The 19402-nt window shown below is 38.9% G+C and overlaps 1 pseudogene; it reads right to left on the bottom strand.

Moving 5' to 3' along the window:
- Positions 1-8760: 8760 nt before the first annotated feature.
- Positions 8761-19402, bottom strand: part of LOC119140933 — a 46654-nt pseudogene continuing 36012 nt past the window's right edge.

Genomic DNA, 19402 nt, shown 5'->3' with positions numbered 1-19402 from the left:
CTTTTCCCTTGGGTAGCAGCTCACGGACGGCGAACCCCTTCTTGAATTATCCTGGGCTCAAGCACGGATCGGGTACGATGCCAGCATCAGCCGATCTTCTGCTCTCTGGTCGCTGCTACCAGTGCTTCTCCGTCCTCGCTGTCCGGTGAAGAACAAGGTTGGGGTCCCTTGTTCGGGCACCACTTGCGAGCGAGGGGAAGCACGCGGCCGACTCAATATGAGTGATAAAGCAAGCTTCGATTTATTACGGCGCGATTATGTCTTATATACAGTTCCAGTTAATTATGCCTACTAGTCATCTGCTGATTGGCTAAGCTCTAAAGGGTTACACTTTCATACGTCCTCCTATTTGCGGTTTCTGCGGATAGCTAGCTACATATATTTTTTTTTCCTCTCTTGTCTACGCGAATTCCTCAAAGTTATTTACAACATTAGGCACAAGGTCAGCATGACCTTATCTCTCTTCCCTTTTTAGCAAGCCTGGTAATTTTCCATTTTTAGCAAGCCTGGTAATTTCTCGCTGCGGCCTAGCTTGGTTCACTCCAGACTTATGTCAAAAGCTGTATCACACAGTCCTTCTATGGAACCGTGGCCGTTCTCTTTCATCCATTCTGCAACAAAGAACTTCATACCTTTCTGGGCATGACAGGTTGGTGCTGCTTGTGGATTTATAATTATGGGCTTCTGGTAAGACCCTTTATGAACTCTTAAAATCAGACTCGAAAAACTTGGCCTGGAATAAGGAGGCTGATGAAGCTTTTCGGAAGCTAAACCAAGAACTTATGAGAGCACCAGCATTAGGGATACCAGATCCAGCCAAACCTTTCTGGTTATTTTCTCATGAAAAACAAGGAATAGCCTTGGGCATTCTGGCCCAAAATGTGGGGCCAGATCAGAGGGCAGTAGCTTACTTTTCTAAAAAACTTGATGAAGTAAGCAAAGGATGGCCGAGTTGTCTAAGAGCAGTGGCTGCGGTAGTACTCAATATTCAAGAGGCACCCAAATTTACATCGGGCCAAAAGATTACAGTGTTGATATCACACACTGTATCCACAGTCTTGGAAGCCAAAGGGGCCCATTGGCTGTCACCTCAACGATTCCTTCGGTATCAAGCTATTATGGTGGAACAAGATGATGTGCAAATTGTGGTTACTAACATTGTCAATCCAACATCTTTTCTCGGAGGAACTGAAGGAGAACCAGTATCCCAGGACTGTTTAGAGACAATTGAAGCAGTATACTCCAGCTGACCAGATTTGAAAGAAGAACTGCTAGAAGATGCTGAAGATACATGGTATATGGATGGGAGTAGCTTCATTCAGTATGGAACACCTAAAGCTGGGTATGTGGTAACTACCACCGATGAGGTAATAGAAGCTAAAGCCCTCCCTTCCAACACCTCGGCTCAGAAGGCAGAAATCAGCTCTGACCCAAGCTTTAGAATTAGTAAAAGGGAAGAAAATAAACATTTGGACAGACCCTAAATATGCATTTGGTGTAGTTCAAGCCCATAGGGCAGTTTGGAGAGAGAGAGGACTACTGTCTACCCAAGGAAAACACATAAGACATGCCGGAGAAATTCTCAAGTTATTGGAGGCAGTCCAACTGCCAGAGAAAGTGGCCATCATGCATTGCAAAGCCCATCAGAAAGGAACAACAACCCAGCATATAGGAAATTCCGTGGCTGATCACAAAGCCAAAAGGGCAGTGAAAATGGGTATGGCAGAATTGTACTCTTTGATCCCAGACAGTAAAATACATATTGATCAAATAGTTAGGGAACCAAAATACTTGAAGGAAGATCAGAAACTCATTACAGATATGGGTGGAAAGGTAGAAAAGGATGGGTGGGTTAAGACACCACAGGGAAAAATTATAGTACCATTTGCAGTGCTATGGGCCTTAATTTTGGTAGAACATCAGAAAACTCATTGGGGAGCAGAAGCCTTATACAGATATTTAAACCAGTATATCGTGGCCCAAAATCTATATACTACCATCAGACAGGTAACCCAACCGTGTGAAGTCTGTTTGCAGAACAACCCTCAAACCAGCCAACGGATCATGTTGGGACAAATAGGAAAAGGAAATCACCCTGGGCAATGGTGGCAGATTGATTTTTTGGAACTCCCAAGAAAAGGGGGGGGGTTTGATATTTATTGGTTATGACAGACACCTTTTCGGGTTGGCCAGAGGCATTCCCCTGCCAAACTAATAAAGCTAGGGAAGTGGCTAAGGCACTGGTACAAGAGATAATACCGAGATTTGGGGTCCCAGCAGTAATATCCTCTGACCGAGGATCACATTTCATGGCCAAAACCACTCAACAAATTAGTAAACTCTTGGGAACTGATTGGCAATTGCACACCTCATATAGGCCACAAGCAAGTGGTCAGGTGGAGAAAATGAACCACCTATTAAATTACAAATTGTAAAATTGGGACAAGAAGCTGGATTACCTTGGCCTCAGTCACTACCCTTGGCTCTTCTGAGAATTAGAACAAAACCAAGAACCAAAGAAGGACTAAGCCCTTTTGAGATATTGTATGGGAGGCCCTATATGGTACAAATGGGGACATTACTCAAATTGGTAATGACTGATTACATAATAAGTTTGCAGAAACAGCTATGAGAAATAGAAGAGCAAGTCCTGGGAACTCGTGCCCATGGACTAGATGGGCCAGTACATAATATTGTACCAGGTGATTATGTATATGTCAGATCTCTTTCAGGTTCAGCTCTGGAACAAAAGTGGGAAGGTCCTTTCCAAGTACTGCTTACATCCAATACAGCAGTCAGAATTAAAGAACAAGCATCTTGGATCCATCACACCAGAGTGAAGAAGGCCCCTAAGTCACTATGGAAATCAACACCTACCGGACCTCTGCAGCTTTGGATCCAACGAAAAGACTGTTGTTCATTTGTATATTAACAATGTTCTATATAGTAGGAACTCATTCTTGAGACCAGAATCTGTTCGTACAACTAACCCATAATGTAATGAATGCTTTGAATTTGACAGATTGCTGGGTATGTTCAGCATTTCCCAGAGGTAGTACAGAATTTCCATTATATGGTGTAACATCAAATATCCCTAGATGATACTTCCTTTGGATTTTCTGACCTCTGGGAAAAGCTTACTTCTTGGCTACCTAACTTTATGTGGCTGAAGCAGCTCTTTGTTGTAGTTATCATGATTATTGTATTAGGATTATTGATTTGTATTATGTTACAATGCTTTCTGTGGATGTGTAAAAATAATAATGGGAACAGTTATGAAGAATGGAAGAAACATAGGCTAAGACAAAGGCTAGAAGATGGGAAATATTTTACCAGAATCCATACTAAGAATGGGATTGTTTAAGCAAAAGAATTTGCTAAGGGAAAAGAAAAAGGGGGACTTGATGCGAGAAAATATAGTGAAAAACCTAAAACTCTGCTGGTGGCAGGAGCTGCATAGATAACAGAAACATCAACAGGAAAAGCAAGAGCTGGAGCTCGGCCCACTCAGCACTTCAAGAAGGGATAGTTAGTACAGATGTAGATGAGCTCAACAAGAATGTAAATAAGGAGCCTTCTGACAAGGACATGCTAACTACTAATAGAAAACAAACTACTGAAATAAGACTCAAGGATACTATGGTAAAATAATTGTGGTAGTGGGAGATCGAGACCTCCTACTCAAATGCCCAACCCCCGAAGAGGGTGGATCCCCCACTCAGGGAGCATGGGCAGGAAATTTAAAATGAACTCTTCCTTTAAATTGAAGTGAGAAAGCAACTAACCAGTAGTTAGTTAGTAGGTGTAGACTTTGGGCAGAACTAACCAACTTCACTGTATAATATGTATTGTGAGTAAAATTAAGTGTGCAAGTTAGGAGGAGCAATCCCCCTTGCACCCAGCACTGCAATAAACATACCTGCTTTATAACTCTCTTCAAGTTGTAGAGCTCGATTCTGTATGTCAGTTTCCATTTCTTCTTATCTACAGGGGCCACTAACACTGACACCAGTCGGACTTCAGCATCAGTCGTTTCAGGGGCCAAAGTAGCTGGAATGCCTGCCACAGGGGCTAGAGTAGCTGCAGAGCCAATTGTGGGGTCTGAAACAGCTGTGGGGGATGGAGTGGGGGCTAGAGTGGCTGCAATGGCTGGAGCAGCGGCTACCGCAGGGGCTGGAGCAGTAGTTACAGTTTGTCGCTTAGAATTCCACCAGATCCAGGACATGACAACCGCATTCAGTATTCCTAGCAATAGGTTCAGGACCGACTCCATGGGGCTTCCAGTGGACCAAAGATACTCAGAGTCTCCTAAAACCCTAAATGTTTCATTAATTAGCCGTGAGGAGAAGGGGGAGGTGTGGACCCCACCCATAGGCTGACTCTCTGGGAAAACAAAGCCAAAGGTACAATTGTTGGCATTCCCCCCCCCCGCCCTTCCCCGCAGGGGCCACCAGACACACAGAGACGACAACATCAAGTGCACAGACCATATTAGTTTCATAACCAAGGAGTCCATCATATTATAAACTAGTACTATATAGTGCAACACTATAATAACTTTAGCCCAGGTCCCAACATAAACAAACAATACAACAGGGAACACATACTGTAAATAAACAAGACAATTCAACCCTGGTATCACAGGCAGCAAATTCAAAAGCAGAGAAGCCAGCATTGTAGCCAAATATTATTAATTTAATACAATGAATACTGCAAATGATTTAATCAAGCACAGTCTGATTAGACCTTTCATTATCTCAACCCTTTGAGCCCCATGTTGGTCGCCAAAAAAGGATTGTCATGATTTAACCCTAGCTGGTAATTAAGTACCACACAGCCCTTTGTTCACTCCCCCCTCACCCGGAGGGATGAGGAGGAGAATTGGAAAGGAATGTAAAACTCGAGGGTTGAGATAAGAACAATTTAATAATTGAAACAGAATAAAAAGGAAAGCGATGTGCAGAATTAAACTTTATAATTCAGGATAGGCTATAAAGCAGGTATGTTTAATTCATCGGTGAGCATCAGGATGGATAATTCCAAAAGCACCTGCTGCCCCGACTTCTTTGTGCATGTGTGATTTAAAGTATACATTCATACATATTCAATAGATGCCCGAGAATAGGTTGGGTTAGGATAATTAATCTACTGAGAAGTCATTAACATAAGTTTCCTCCCATTTGCGCTTGCGCACTGTCTCCTGGTGGGGGTCGTGGGGGTCATTGTCTTGAGTTTCTTCAAAACTAAAAAAACAGGACAGATCGCATACCAGTGTCTTCTTATCAGCACACAGAGCATCCCAGGTCCATCTTATCAGTACAAAGGGCCCCAGGACCGGGCCTAATTTGCAAAGTCATACTGTGAAGCTCCTCTTTGTACATACAATGAGAATTTTAATTATTCTAAGTTTTCCATATCCTATTAATCTAGTTATTTCTAAGCTTTCTATCAAAAGAACAATAATAACAACAACAATAATTATAATAATAACAGTTATAATGGAAAGGTGGGGGAAAGGATAAAATCCAAAGGAAAAGGGAGAAAGGAAAACAAGTGATGCAAAGTACAACTGCTCACCACCCGCTGACCAATGCCCAGCCAGGCCCCGGGGCAAGGATCCCCAGGCCCCAGCTAAACCTCCAAGTTTATATACCAAGCATGATGTCCCATGGTATGGAATACCTCTTTGGCTGGTTCAGGTCAGCTGACCTGGCTGTGTCCCCTCCCAGTCTCTTGTGCCCCTCCAGCCCTCTCACTGGCAAGGCCTGAGAAACTGAAAAGTCCTTGACTTAGTATAAACATTACCCAGCAACAACTAAAAACATCAGTGTCCTATCAACATTGTTCTCACATCACAGCCAAAACACAGCACTGTACTAGCTTCTAAGAAGAAAATTAACTCCATCCCAGCTGAAACTAGGAAAATATCTTGTATTGCTGATTTCAGTGTTAATTTGGTGTCATAGAGATTTAGCATATTCAATGAAAATGAGAAAATCACAGTCCATGTTACTGCTTTAAATTTCCTGACTCCTGTACACAGAAAAACATGAAAATATTTTATTTAACATCCTTTTCACTCTTTCAGATCATAAATCCTTGAATAGAAGCTAGCCATATCTGGATTTCAGTAAGAATGATCACAAATAAACATGCTAGTAAAAAAAGAGAAGGGGGTCAAAGGACCAAACTGCTAGAAAAAACAAATGGGTTGATTGAGTCCTGTATGCAGTACACAGGTGAGCTAGATTTTCATCTATACATGTCATGGAAGTATGGCTTTCAGTATAGATACACTCATTTGTACCATGGAACTGACCTGTGTTTCTGTAGAAGATACTCCAGATATACATAGATCTGTAGAGTTGTCTTCATGTTTGCCTCATATATCCATCAACATTTCAGGAAGGAAATATGTATGTATATTTTATATTTTATATATATATATATATATATATATATATATATTGGGTTCCAGAGTATAAACAAACACACAATCCAGTTTGAACTCTGTCTGTCTAGTACAGACTCAAAAATCCCTCATAGAGACGCCACTCCCCCTCCAAAATCTATTTTTGGTGTGGGTGTTGTGTGGTTTTTTTGCTGATGGTGGTGTTTTTAAACACCTGAGTAGCTTAAAAAGAAAAAGGAGAGAAAAATCACCCTGGGCTAAGAGAAAGCAGGAGAAATATAATTTAATATTCCATATTTTTAGAAAATACCATTTTGATGGAAGGTGGTTCCCAGAAACCTGTCTATACTGGTCAGACAGAAAGGACAGAAAGATTAGAAGAAATGGCTTTCCTAATGTATCATTGCGTTAAACAACACTGAGAGGGGTATAAGGAATACAGAGAAAGGAATGGTTACATCTTGAATATGGAGAACGTCAGCTACATGTTTATGGTGCATGAAACATCTGTAACTAAACATTTTTGTACAAGAAAAAATCATGCTCTGTAGTGGCTAGAGAAATTTCTTAATTAAAAGGAAGGTGACTATGGATGTTTAACTAAAAAACAGAAAGTAGCTTTGTACCACCTTATTTGCACTGAACCCTGAATACAAAAATAGGATGATTACTCATTTCACTGTAGTAATCTTGGATTGAAGCATTTAATTTCCTAGAGTGCTTACAAACTATCAGTACAAGCAATAATTGGAAGTTACTTATGTTGGATGCTTAAAAGTCTGAATGCACAAACAATATTCTACCATCATGGAAATACTGGTGGTCAATACGATGCATTAGAATTATGTACAATGATGCAGTTTAGTATCAAGATCTTTCTATACTGTAGAGCATTATGAAACTGTTAATGACATCAAATACTAAGCATTTAGACACCATTTTTTGCTGCCACATTTTGAACTTCAATAAACAGTCCATTTAAACTTGCAGCATCAATCCATTTCTAGTATGAAATTAAATAAATTTTTACTTATACAATAAGATTTATCTACAAGGGTCTTTTGATTTTGATCCATAGCAGCAAAGGCACTGTACATCAGCAGATCAACAGACTTTTTTTAAAGCATTCCAAAAAAAGTCACAGATCATAGTTTATAAATAAAGTTTATAAACATATATTAACATAGTTATATATAAAAATATAACGTAATCTCTGTCACAAAGCTCGGCCTGCATCTATTTTGGGTAAATCCAATCAAGACATGGATTGAACCGGTGGCAAAGCAAGCAAATCCTTTTCCCATGTGTCCTTTTCCATTAATTCCTTTTTGTACTTCAGAATGACTGTTCTTGTAAATCCTTCTTCAGGGGTCCTTGCTTTAATAGTTTGTATAGTAGTAGGCATCCATTCTTATTTCAGTGCAGTTTCCAAAGAGTATATCAAATATTTTCATAATCCCTTGTAACTGAAAAATTGCCACCAGGTGCATATTTCCCTCTTCAAAGAAATGTGGCAAAAGTGTCCAGAAGTAATAAAGGTGATTCTTTGAGGCTACTTGCTGTACTTCTCTCTATGATACGACAGGGATACTATATTAAAAAAACTAGGTTGACACCAAAATGCTTTATGTTCATCGGCAGAAGAGAATAAATCTGTTTACAAAATGCTATATTGACATTGGAAATATATAAATTAGCACATTTTTACTTAAAGTGTATTTAATTTAGATGTGAACTGAACTTGCCATTATCACAGGCATGTAAATCACTGGCTACAGGTTGCAATTTCCTAAATTTCCAAGATTGTCTAAAGTAGTTGAATTACAGAATCTTCCCACCAAGTAATTATATGGTAATAATGCTTAGAGGTTTCATCCAAGAACAGGACTAAATAAATATAAGTTTATTTTGTAATTAGAAATTATGAGCCTATTCAGTGCAACTTTTACTATCTCCTGAACATCCTTCTCCCCAATCCCTTTCATCCACCAGCAAAACCACAAAATATACAACATACCTTTTAAACTAAAGTTGTGCCAGACAGCTTTATTTAGTCAGCTCACTGTTAGAAAGCCTTCTTTAAACAAAGTAAGTGTATTACAGCTATAATACATAATTAAAGAGTCAAGTTCACTGTTAAGTATGCTTATTCCATCTTCTTCCAAGTAGATATCTGGTGATTTGGTATCACAACTTCTAAATGAGCATTCACAATTTAATGGAAGGTTAAGAGGGGGAAAATTTCTACAACTGTAATGAGCATTAAAGATTTTAGTTTAGGAAAAGAGAAAATGGAATATACAGCAAAGTGCTACAAGACGGAGTCCTGTCTGCATTCAGATTTGTCTCTAATAAATAACTTCATAGACTGTAGCCATCTTGTCCCCAGAGCCAGTGACAATGTGTTTGTCATCCACAGAGATATCGCAGCTAAGCACAGATGAGGATTCTTTGGAGTATAAGAAAAAAAATTATATTTTCAATCCATAAAAAGACTTGAAGATTAATCAGAAAAGTTTATAGAGGGAATGCATGGGAAGGCTCATTTAAATATCTGCATTATAGATTGAGAGTGGAAATGGAAGGATGGCAGCTTTTGTTACAAGGCTATTCCTCCAAATTTGTCTCACCTAAAGCTTTATGGCAACAAAAAAGGGCAGTGAATGTTTTATTTAATGCTACAGAACTAGAGATCTATCAAACAACCAAAAGCAAGTAGACCATTCTATACATTTTACAAATAAAGAGTATTTGATTTTTATAAGTTAGTCCTTGCAAAAAAAGGAATCAAAAGCTGACATCTTTTTCTTTCCCTCCCTTTTTTGTTTTAAACCAGAAATCCTTATGAAGCAGCACTACAAAGTCCAACCAACACATATATATAAAAGAGAGTCCACAGAAGTAACTTTATCTCCTCTCAGTATTTCCCCAACACAGAAGACAATGCCTTGCACAAAACAATGTACATTACCACGGAGGATGCACATATGAAAAGATGCTATGGTGGACTTGGCATACGCAACAGTGTACAGCAGGTGAATGGAAGACAGGACACAACAGGATATAGTAGCTTTGTTTCTCCCAGCTTTTCTATCAACATGCAGATGGATCTTTTCTGAGATAATGTCTGTGTATGCACGTTGTCACATTTTACTTCCTGTTTTAGTGTATGCTTTATCTATATAAAATATATGTCTAAATTGTCTTTTCTGCCTGTCACTGCAAGAGCTAAATACTTCCCAGTAATGCAAAGTTTTTGCAAAGAAGCCTCTACTGAATGGTACAACACTTTCTTTCTCTACTCCTTATTATGAAAGCTGTATTGGGGAAGAACATCAGTTTTAGGGAGATCTGTTCTTGGAAGGATTATTTGGGCCTGCTGTGGGAAGTTGTTCCAGATCTGAGTACTCTCCACTAAGAAAACTCAGACTTCATATTTCTCATGCCAAGGCAAATAACACTGTCCCAAAAGGCAGAAACACTTCAGGTATCAATATAGCTGAGACCTGACCATTTAACCCAGAACACCAAGATTAACTTAATTTAAAAAATTCCCAGCACAGAGGCACTTGTAGGTCAAAGAGAGGGATATACCAAAATTCCACTCTTCTTCAATGACACTGAAGTTCCATTAAAATTGGGTACAGAGGTATTAAATACCATAGAAAGGTTATGACTTCCAGTTTCAGTCCACAGGACTCCTATATAAGGATCAAGTCTTCAACCTCAGGAGTCTGCCTGTTTAATCTACTGACTTTTCAATGTTAATACAAGATATGACACCTTAATGTTATTTATCTACATACTTTACACATGCAAGCTCTGAGAAAGCACTCCTTAGCCTTTATTCATCTCATCCCAGAAAAATACATGTTGAATATGGTTTTAATTATTTTAGATACATTTTGGATCTTCAGTGATTGCTAAGCTAACCACGTGACTTGGGTGCTGTTATTGCAGCAATATGCACAAGAAGGCAAGATAGTCTCAGAAAGAAGGGTATTAAAACCAATTTCAGATTAAAGGGTTACTTTATTGAAAGACCTAAATTACTAAAATGTTATAATGGACAAAAGTGTACACCTCTAATTACAGACAAAGTCTTAAAGGAACATATTAATGGCAAGAGTTCCCATTTAAAAATCCCTTAAACTAATGGTAGAACCTAAGAAGTGCAACTTTACTGCTCCATAATGTGGAAAACAGCTTTTAGGAGATTATTACCTGGAACATATTGGCTCCATAAGGTGTTTTCCAGGTATTAAGAAGATTATCTTTTCTAGTGCTTACAAACCATTTGCCTGCAAAAGATTGTTTAAAATGTTATAGTTGCAGTTTGTTTTCAAGAAATGCAGCCAAAGAAACAGATTAGTCATTAAAAAATTAATTCATACATCAATGAAAAACATTTGCAAAGAACAGTCACATTTTAATCGTTACACTAAGATGCTTGATCACAACATAAGTAGTTTATATAAAAAAAGCAGTCATGCAGAAACATTTTAATAAATGTTAATATTTAAACAACATCTAATTTTTAAATATCCTTATTTTTATTCAAAGGTAATCTTGAATAAATTTCTCAGGAGGGAAAATACTGGCATAGAAAGCTTTGCTTACCACAGTGAGTGAATTTGAGTGACAACACACAGCTCTCATGAAGATGCAGCAGATACTTGTCTGGTTTAGTAACATGTAGTACCTCAACATTACTGTTCTCCGTTTCCACTGCCAACCACACACCAGTTGGACAATAGCCGAATGAAAAGATCTGGAAGTAGTGTTACCAAAAATCGTAACCAAGAAAACTGTCCAAACCAAATGTTAGTTTAGAAAGTTGACATTGGGTTATGGCAGCACTGGGTACATGGGGGATTTTTCCTCCTAACATGCACACCAAGCTACTTGAGGGTACACATTATATACCGTAGAGTACTTGCATATTCATAGTACATTACATATTAATTTTCATTCATTCACAGGACTGGTTAAAAGTTTCTCGCTTCTAATGCAGATTAGTACGCATCCTCAGATAGCACTACTGAACATTTTTACTAACTACGCATGCTCCCCAAGTGGGGTTTTGCCCTCTTTCGGGGGGGCTATTTGAGTTGGAGATCACAGTCTCCCATTACCACAATTACCTTTGTCCTGCTTTCAACTAATTTTCTGAGGACTGCAACACCTTATCAGCTTGTCTCCTCTTGTGGCCTTTTTCACTTTTTTCACTTGCAGGCTTCTTTCTCCATAATTTAGATAACAGTGCTCTTTTCCCCATCTGTTCTCTGTTTCCCAAGGTTGACTCCCTTGATTATAAGTCCTTTCATTCATCAATTTTGATGACTTTAGAGGGTCATCTTGACCTAAGCTTTGTATACAGATTTGTTTAACATATAGTTAAACACTAAATCAGAGTTTGATAATTTGGGAGTTTAGGCAACAGTAGAACAGCATATGCTTCAGTCAGCTTAAATGAGCTTGAGATATTCAAAATCAACTCCTGCTATACTGTTAACACTATGCAAAATCAAATTTTGGTCTGCTACACAGTTTTAAAAACACACTAATCCAATTACTATAGTAATCAAGATGAATTAGTTCATGTAAACAAAGTTCAATTAAACAGTAATAATAAAGCACTGAATAAAGCTACAAAAGTTAATGTCCTAGCTTATCTGACAGTATTTAAAAATGTTTGTAAAATATTTTTGAACAAGGATCTACAGAAATTGTAACAGATTGTGCAAAGGAACACATTAGCAATTCTTTTATAAAAACAGTTCTCCATTGCTTTTATGGGAGAAGTACTAATCTGTCAAACAGAGTCATAATCCAGAAAGATATTTAGCTGTCATATTAAAAAAAAAAAGAAAAGTGTGAGACTAAGTGAAAATTTCTTTTGGTATTCTCTTTGAACCTGTTTTTTCTTTTCTTTTTTTCTTTCCCTTTTTTTCTTTTTTAAGTGCTTATTTTATAAAGTCTTGACAGATTTTTTCTTAAAATGTCAAAATATCAGAGACTGAACCTGTGATGTAAAGTCATGTTGTTGTAGCTGTCTCCCTTATCTGAGGTCCATCAAACTATGGATGGGAGGATTGGACAATACAGTCAGATCTAGGGACCTCAGATTCCATCATTAGAAATGTCAGTACAGCTGGCTCCATCTGTGTGGCCCTGAAATTGCCTGAAAATACTGAAAAAAGATACATACATTCTCACAGTGGGAATGGTCAGTTCTGAGCATGTACTCAGAATATCTCCTTTTTGTTTCAGTGTCTTACACCCAGCTATTAGAGACAACAGTAACATAGATTCTAATAGCAATCTAAGATTAATTTTAATTCTGGGATGACCATGTGAATTTTGTGATGAATTCATGAAGCAATCTGAGCACTAATTTGATTTCAAGAAGCACACTTTAAGAGTCAGATTCACTGGGAATCTTTTGTCGACTGTGATACCTAACATTTGACAGGAAATGCCACATTCCCCCTGTAAGAGTCGGTCCAAAGAGAACAATATTGTCTCAACATTGCCAGCAGAGACCTGGAGATGGAATGCGGTCCTCATGGACACCAAGACACAAAGACCCTGGGAAAGAGAACTGCACGGTACGAGGAGTACTATGCTGCTCCCTGCTACCTGGGACTGAAAAGAACAACTACACCCTGGGAAGGAGAACTGCACGGTACGAGGAGTACTATGCCATTCCCTGCCACCTGGGATTGAAAGGAATGATTACAGTAAGACCGCATAATCACTGTCCAGAAGATGGATCACAACCACTGTCGTAGCAACAAACCAGAAAACTTGAACTTCAGGTGAGCTTTTCTTCATTATAATATCATTATAATACAAAACCACACCTCCTTGTCTGAAGCTACCCACCTCTAAGGCAAACCACGCCTCGGGCACTCCTCTTTGGACATGCTGGTAACCTTGCTCGAGAAGGCGGAGACTGGCAACAATCCATGGGCCAGAGGAGGAGCAAGGTGTGTTGCTTGGCATAAAAGATGGCTCCTTAGCAACTGAACTTTGGAGATCTCCCCCACCAAGGATCACAACAATCGGAAGGACCGGTGGGACGCTGCCTGGACCTGGGACCATAGGGACACCTTGGGCCCGTGGTGGTAGCTATAATCCTCTTTTCTTTTTACTTTACTTTTCCTTCTCTCCCTGTCACTCTATCTATAGCACATCGCTTTATGGGTAAACAATAAAGTTGTGCAGTTTGATCAAAGCATAACACCTTGGTGTGGTTGCCTTGATTTTTGCACTTTGAGATCATAATAAATGAACCATCACGAGTCCACTGAGTGGACTGTGACATTTCCTAAAGGAATGTAGCATGACAGTCAAAATTCACTTTCTTTAAAAAGAATATGCAGGTCATTAAATAGGTTTTTAAAAAGATCATTCTAAATGGGAGCATCAGCTGGGAAAAGCCCACCTTTACATGCAATACTGATATACTATTTATAATAATATATATGCAGTGCAGCATATAGGAAAGTTTTGTACTACTGGCTCCTAGATAACTGTACATTAGTTTTGAATAGCAGCCCATACTCCCAAGATGTTGAAGTGTGCAATGCAGGCATTTACACATATCTTTACCCAAGAGATACTTGCAAGAGTTTGCAGATTATCTTAGAGTTTTTACTGAATCTTTCTATATTTTCTGTTTGTGTAACAGTTAGTTATAGGAGCATTTTGATTTTAAGGAGTTAACCTCCATGTTAGAATTATGTTAACACTTATTAACCAATGACGTATGAATTGCTGTGCTGCTTGTTATCCGAGACTGTTACTTGAAGTCCCTATTCTACAGACCATAATACCCTTAGTCCTTATTCTCTAGACCATAACCAGAGCACCTAGGTTCTACTGTGTATAGGATGAGTTATTGGACAGCTTGGCAAGGCAGATATCCAGCCTTCCAACTTGGCAACAAAACTCACTTTTAAGGTGTCCTGAAGTGAACTACCTTCATTATAATACTAAAAATCACGCCCACAGGTCAAGAAGACCCTTGCCCAGGTGAAGACCCTTCCCTGCGCAAGCGCAGTAACAGAAAAGGATGACACAGCAAATAATACAATTATATGCAAATTACTAACCAATCATTGTAACTGGGAATGTACGGCCTTGTAATTTTGTGTATAAATGTAATGGTGAAATCTGCATAATTGTGCTTGATTTGTGGAGATGCCACCAAGCACCCAGCACTACAATTAAGGAGTGCCTGCTTCTTAATACTTCATTGGTGTTAAGAGGTTTGATTCCTGGTTTCGGTGACAGTTTTGGTGACCCAGATGGGACCTTGTGAGTGAGACTGGAGGGGATCGAGTGCTGATCAAGCTCTAGCCGGTGACGAGGATTTCTCGGGGAGAACCATTACCCTCGACCCATAAAGCTCCTCACAACGTTCTCTAGAACAAGGTAAGGGACTTCCTTAAAAAAAATGTTGCTTGGTTGTATAGCCTGCCTGTAAGGCGCCGAAAGTTGCGCAGGGTTGGGGCTCAAGGGTACCCGATTTGGTTGGTCTGCTCGTCATAAGCAAAAGCTGTTGTTGGTTTGGACATTTTGTTTGGTTGTGTGCACATTAGGTTGTACTATATATATGAATATATATATTGATATTATCATCTGCCTTATTGTTGGGTTAGACATAGACGTGCATATATTGATTATGTTATCTGTTCTGTTGAGTGTGTGAGTGGGTGACTGAGACATGCACGAAGCGAGTGTGGAGTCCGAATCCGCTGTTCCAACATCCCACGAGGGGCTTGGTCGGAGAAGGACGAAGTGTTTGATTTGATTGTTATATATATAAGGTAATAACTAAAAAAATAAATAAAATTGGTAACATGGCAACAAGACTTATAAAATTATTTAAGAGTAAAAGTGTGAGGAATTTAACACTGGAAAAAGAACTGCCCAAAATTACAACTGAAGATACACCAAGAAGAAGCAGCAAGAAGGATGACTTTAGATGAATGAAGAGGACTGGAGGGGAACCCAGCCGAACCTCTGATTACAATTAAGCTGGGAAATGAAGGAGTTAAATTTCTGGTTGATACTGGAGCAACATATTCTGTCTTAAATGTTTGTAAAGGGAAACTGGGAAATAAAACTGCAAAAATAATTAAAGCAACAGGGAAAGAGGAAAACAAGCCGTTCCTACAACCCTTGGATTTAAAATTTGGAAATAAAATAATTACACATGAATTTTTATACATACCAGATTGTCCGATATCTTTGTTACGGCAGGATTTACTATCCAAGTTAAACACACAGATATTTTTGAGGAAGAAGAAGTTTTCTTAAAAATCCCAGAATCAAAACCAGGAGAAATACTGATGATAGAAGAGAAAGTGAAAGAAATGCAGATACCACAAGAAGTGGATGAGGCTGTCATACCAATAGTCTGGAACACAGACATACCTGATAAGTGTAAGGCAGTGCAGCCTGTAACGATAGAATTAAAGGAACAGGCAAAACAGGTAAGAATTAAACAATACCCAATTAAGCCAGAAGTGAGACAAGGAATTAAGAAGTTAATTGATAAGTTTCTAAAATATGGCATTCTTGAGGAATGTGAATCAGAATATAAAACTCCAATCTTGCCAGTAAAGAAACCTCCAGGTGAATACAGACTAGTTCAGGATTTAAGGGCTATAAACCAATTAAAGATATACATCCTGTTGTTGCAAACCCATATACACTCTTAACTGCATTAAGAGAAAATTATCAATCGTTTACGGTGCTTGATTTAAAAGATGCTTTCTTTTGCATACCCTTGGAGAAGGAAAGTCGAAAACTGCTTTCGAATGGGAGAATCCACAGACAGGACGGAAGATGTAACTGACATGGACAAGGTAACCCCAAGGGTTCAAAAACAGTCCGACAATCTTTGGTAACCAGTTATTAAAGGAACTTGAACAGTGGAAACAAAATGATTCAGAACTAAAACCTGGACATTTACTTCTACAATATGTGGATGACATCCTGATTGCTACAGAAACAAGATCCACTTGTGTGAAGGTAACAATAGACCTTTTAAATTTTCTCGGACTAAGTGGATATAAAGTATCTAGAGATAAGGCTCAGATAGTGAGCCAAACTTTAATATACTTGAGCTTTTAGATTTCTAAGGGACAACAACAATTGGGAACAGACTGAAAGGAGGCAATATGTGGTATCCCTGAACCTAAAAATGTACATGAATTGAGAGCTTTTCTAAGAATGACAGGGTGGTGCCGGCTTTGGATAATGAATTATGGTTTGTTAGCAAAACCGTTATATGAAGCCCAAAAGATTGTACTGTTTGTGTGGGGCCCAGAACAACAAAGGGCCTTTCAGGACTTAAAACGGGCTTTGATGACTGCACCAGCATTGGGACTGCCGGACCTAACCAAAGACTTTCAGTTGTTTGTTCACGAAAGACATCTTGCATTCGGGGTGCTAACCCAGAAGATGGGAAGTTGGAAAAGATCGGTTGGGTATTTTTCCAAACAGCTGGGCATTGTAAGTAAAGGGTGGCCTAGTTGCCTTCGAGCAGTTGCTGCTACAATAATGTTGATACAAGAAGCTTGAAAATTAACCCTGGGAAGGATGATAATGGTATATGTACCACATATGGTAATCACTGCTTTAGAACAAAAGGGGGGTCACTGGATGTCCCCTAGCAGAATGATGAAATATCAAGTAGCCCTGACAGAACAGGATTATGTGATTTTGAAAACAACTAACCTGACCAATCCTGCAGTCTTTTTGAGATCTATACAGGAAGAAGAACAACTAGAACATGACTGTCTAGTGACCATTGAACATGTATACTCCAGTCGGGAGGACCTAAAGGATACACCATTGAAGGATCCTGACTGGGAGCTGTATACAGATAGTAGCAGCTTTGTGGAAAATGGCTGCCTGGAAGCATTCTGCAGGAATGGATGTAGTTAGCTCTGTTCTTTAGAGACAGAAACCATCAAGAGATTACTCATGAGGAAGGAAAACAGCATTAACATGAGAGCAATCCATAAAAGTATTGTATTCCTTCCTGGGTTTAATGAGCCATTTATACTTATGACAATGATAAAGTGTATTAATGCCAGAAAATTACATTAGGGAAGTACTTAAACTTGATCTACAAAATTCAGTAGTGAGAGGAATTTTATCTTAATTAGCATCAAAATGGAAAAAACTGAACCCAACCTGAAACAATTCAGGAAAGCTGTACTCAACAGCTTGTGTAGAAAGCTACATTTGCATACTTTGTTTATTTCAGCACATTAACCTCTCAGCAAGGGGAAGTTCAAAATTCCCTGAACACCTTCTCCTCCTCCCCCTTTGTTCCAGTGAGACTTGCTGTCACTTTCTAGGAGATGTCACAGAATAAATATTTGGGCAATTTTCTTCATTTGTGTAGCAATTTTTGTAGCAATTCATTATATCTCTACATGTACTGCACAGTTCTCATTTAACAGCTGCTGTAACAAGAAGCAACATCTTACCAAGAATGGTAAATGACATGAGAAAAGCTGCTAACAATGGTTCACCTTGTTAGCACATTCAAATAATTTGTGAATAACACTCAGGGTTATTTTTTATTGTCATGTCTAGACAGGGCAATGCATTCACACATACATAAACACAAAATGTGACACAGGCTTCAAATATTCTCTGAGAAGGCAGCTGCAAGACTGTAGAGAGCTTTGTAGCAGGTGCTGGAGGCCACGATTCCTGTGAAGGACCTTGAAGGCTAAAGAAGAAAGTAAGATAAGGTTGGCTGAATGCCTGGAAGAAAAATGGGATATGAAGCAAGGCTGGAGCAGATGCGCGATGCCATGTTGACAGCTGGCTGAGAACATGAAATTCACAGAGATAAGAAAGAAGAGAGAAAAAAAAAATGCAACAAGTTCAGTGTGTTTGTAACTTAGTAATTAACCAATTATATGTAGCCAAGTAGTGTGTGAACAGTATTGATTAACCAATTATAATTTAGTACGTTGTGCATGAACAAAAAATTAGGATATATAAGTGTGGGTTTTAGACTAATAAAGTGTCTTCTGGTCAAATTCAGGAGTTCATGCCTCAGTCTCCTCACAAGACAGAAATTTTTAACATGATAGAATATCAAGCTTTAAGACTGACAACAAATGTCAAAGTTTGTATGTGCTGTCTTTGATCTTTCCCCCTACTAATAGAATTTTAGGATATTAAGTATGTTTTAATTCATTTGGGGAAAAACACAAGTACTACAAGGAACATGCTTCTAACTCAGTTCTAAAATAAATGGCAAAATTAAAAATTAAGTATCAAGCTTTGATTTCAATGACAACACTCAAATAGCCACTGTTTTTTGTACCCTAACAATATCATTTCAGTCTTAACACAACCTGCTACCTTTTCCACCATCATATGCCACTTTGCTTACCAGACAGTCTGGCTGAGAGACAGGGCTCTCGTTGTCAGGGTGGCTAATATCCCAGACTTTGACACACCCCTTTCCACTTGTGTACACAGCTTGTGGGGTTGCTGATGGTAAGTGCACACACCACTTCCCCATGATTCAGAGTGCTGATCTGACGGGCATGGTGAGAGATTTCTGGACCAATGAGAGCATCAGGAGGGAAAGGAACATGCTGCATCTGACCATCTGCACTTACATGAAATGAATACGCTCTGGGGGATGGGGGTGTGTGTGAGGGGGGGGGAGGACAGTGATTTATTAAGTTATTCTTCAAGCCTATTTAAGAAAAGAGAATAAGATGGGTATGCAGTATGCATGTATACATACATATGCACATCAACAGCTTATCATTTTCCATTGTGGGCATTTATATTGTGCACCTAGCTCCTCTTGCAATTTTTGCAATAATTTGAAGAACAAATTATTCAGATACCTACAGTACAGATCTCAAAGCACGTGCTTGGGTACTTTTCCTTCCCTTTTAAAGTGTCAAGTTAAGGATCACCTACCAATCA

The sequence above is a fragment of the Falco rusticolus genome, chromosome W (assembly GCF_015220075.1).
Source record: "Falco rusticolus isolate bFalRus1 chromosome W, bFalRus1.pri, whole genome shotgun sequence".
NCBI lineage: Eukaryota > Metazoa > Chordata > Aves > Falconiformes > Falconidae > Falco > Falco rusticolus.
This window is presented reverse-complemented; position numbering and strand designations above follow the sequence as displayed.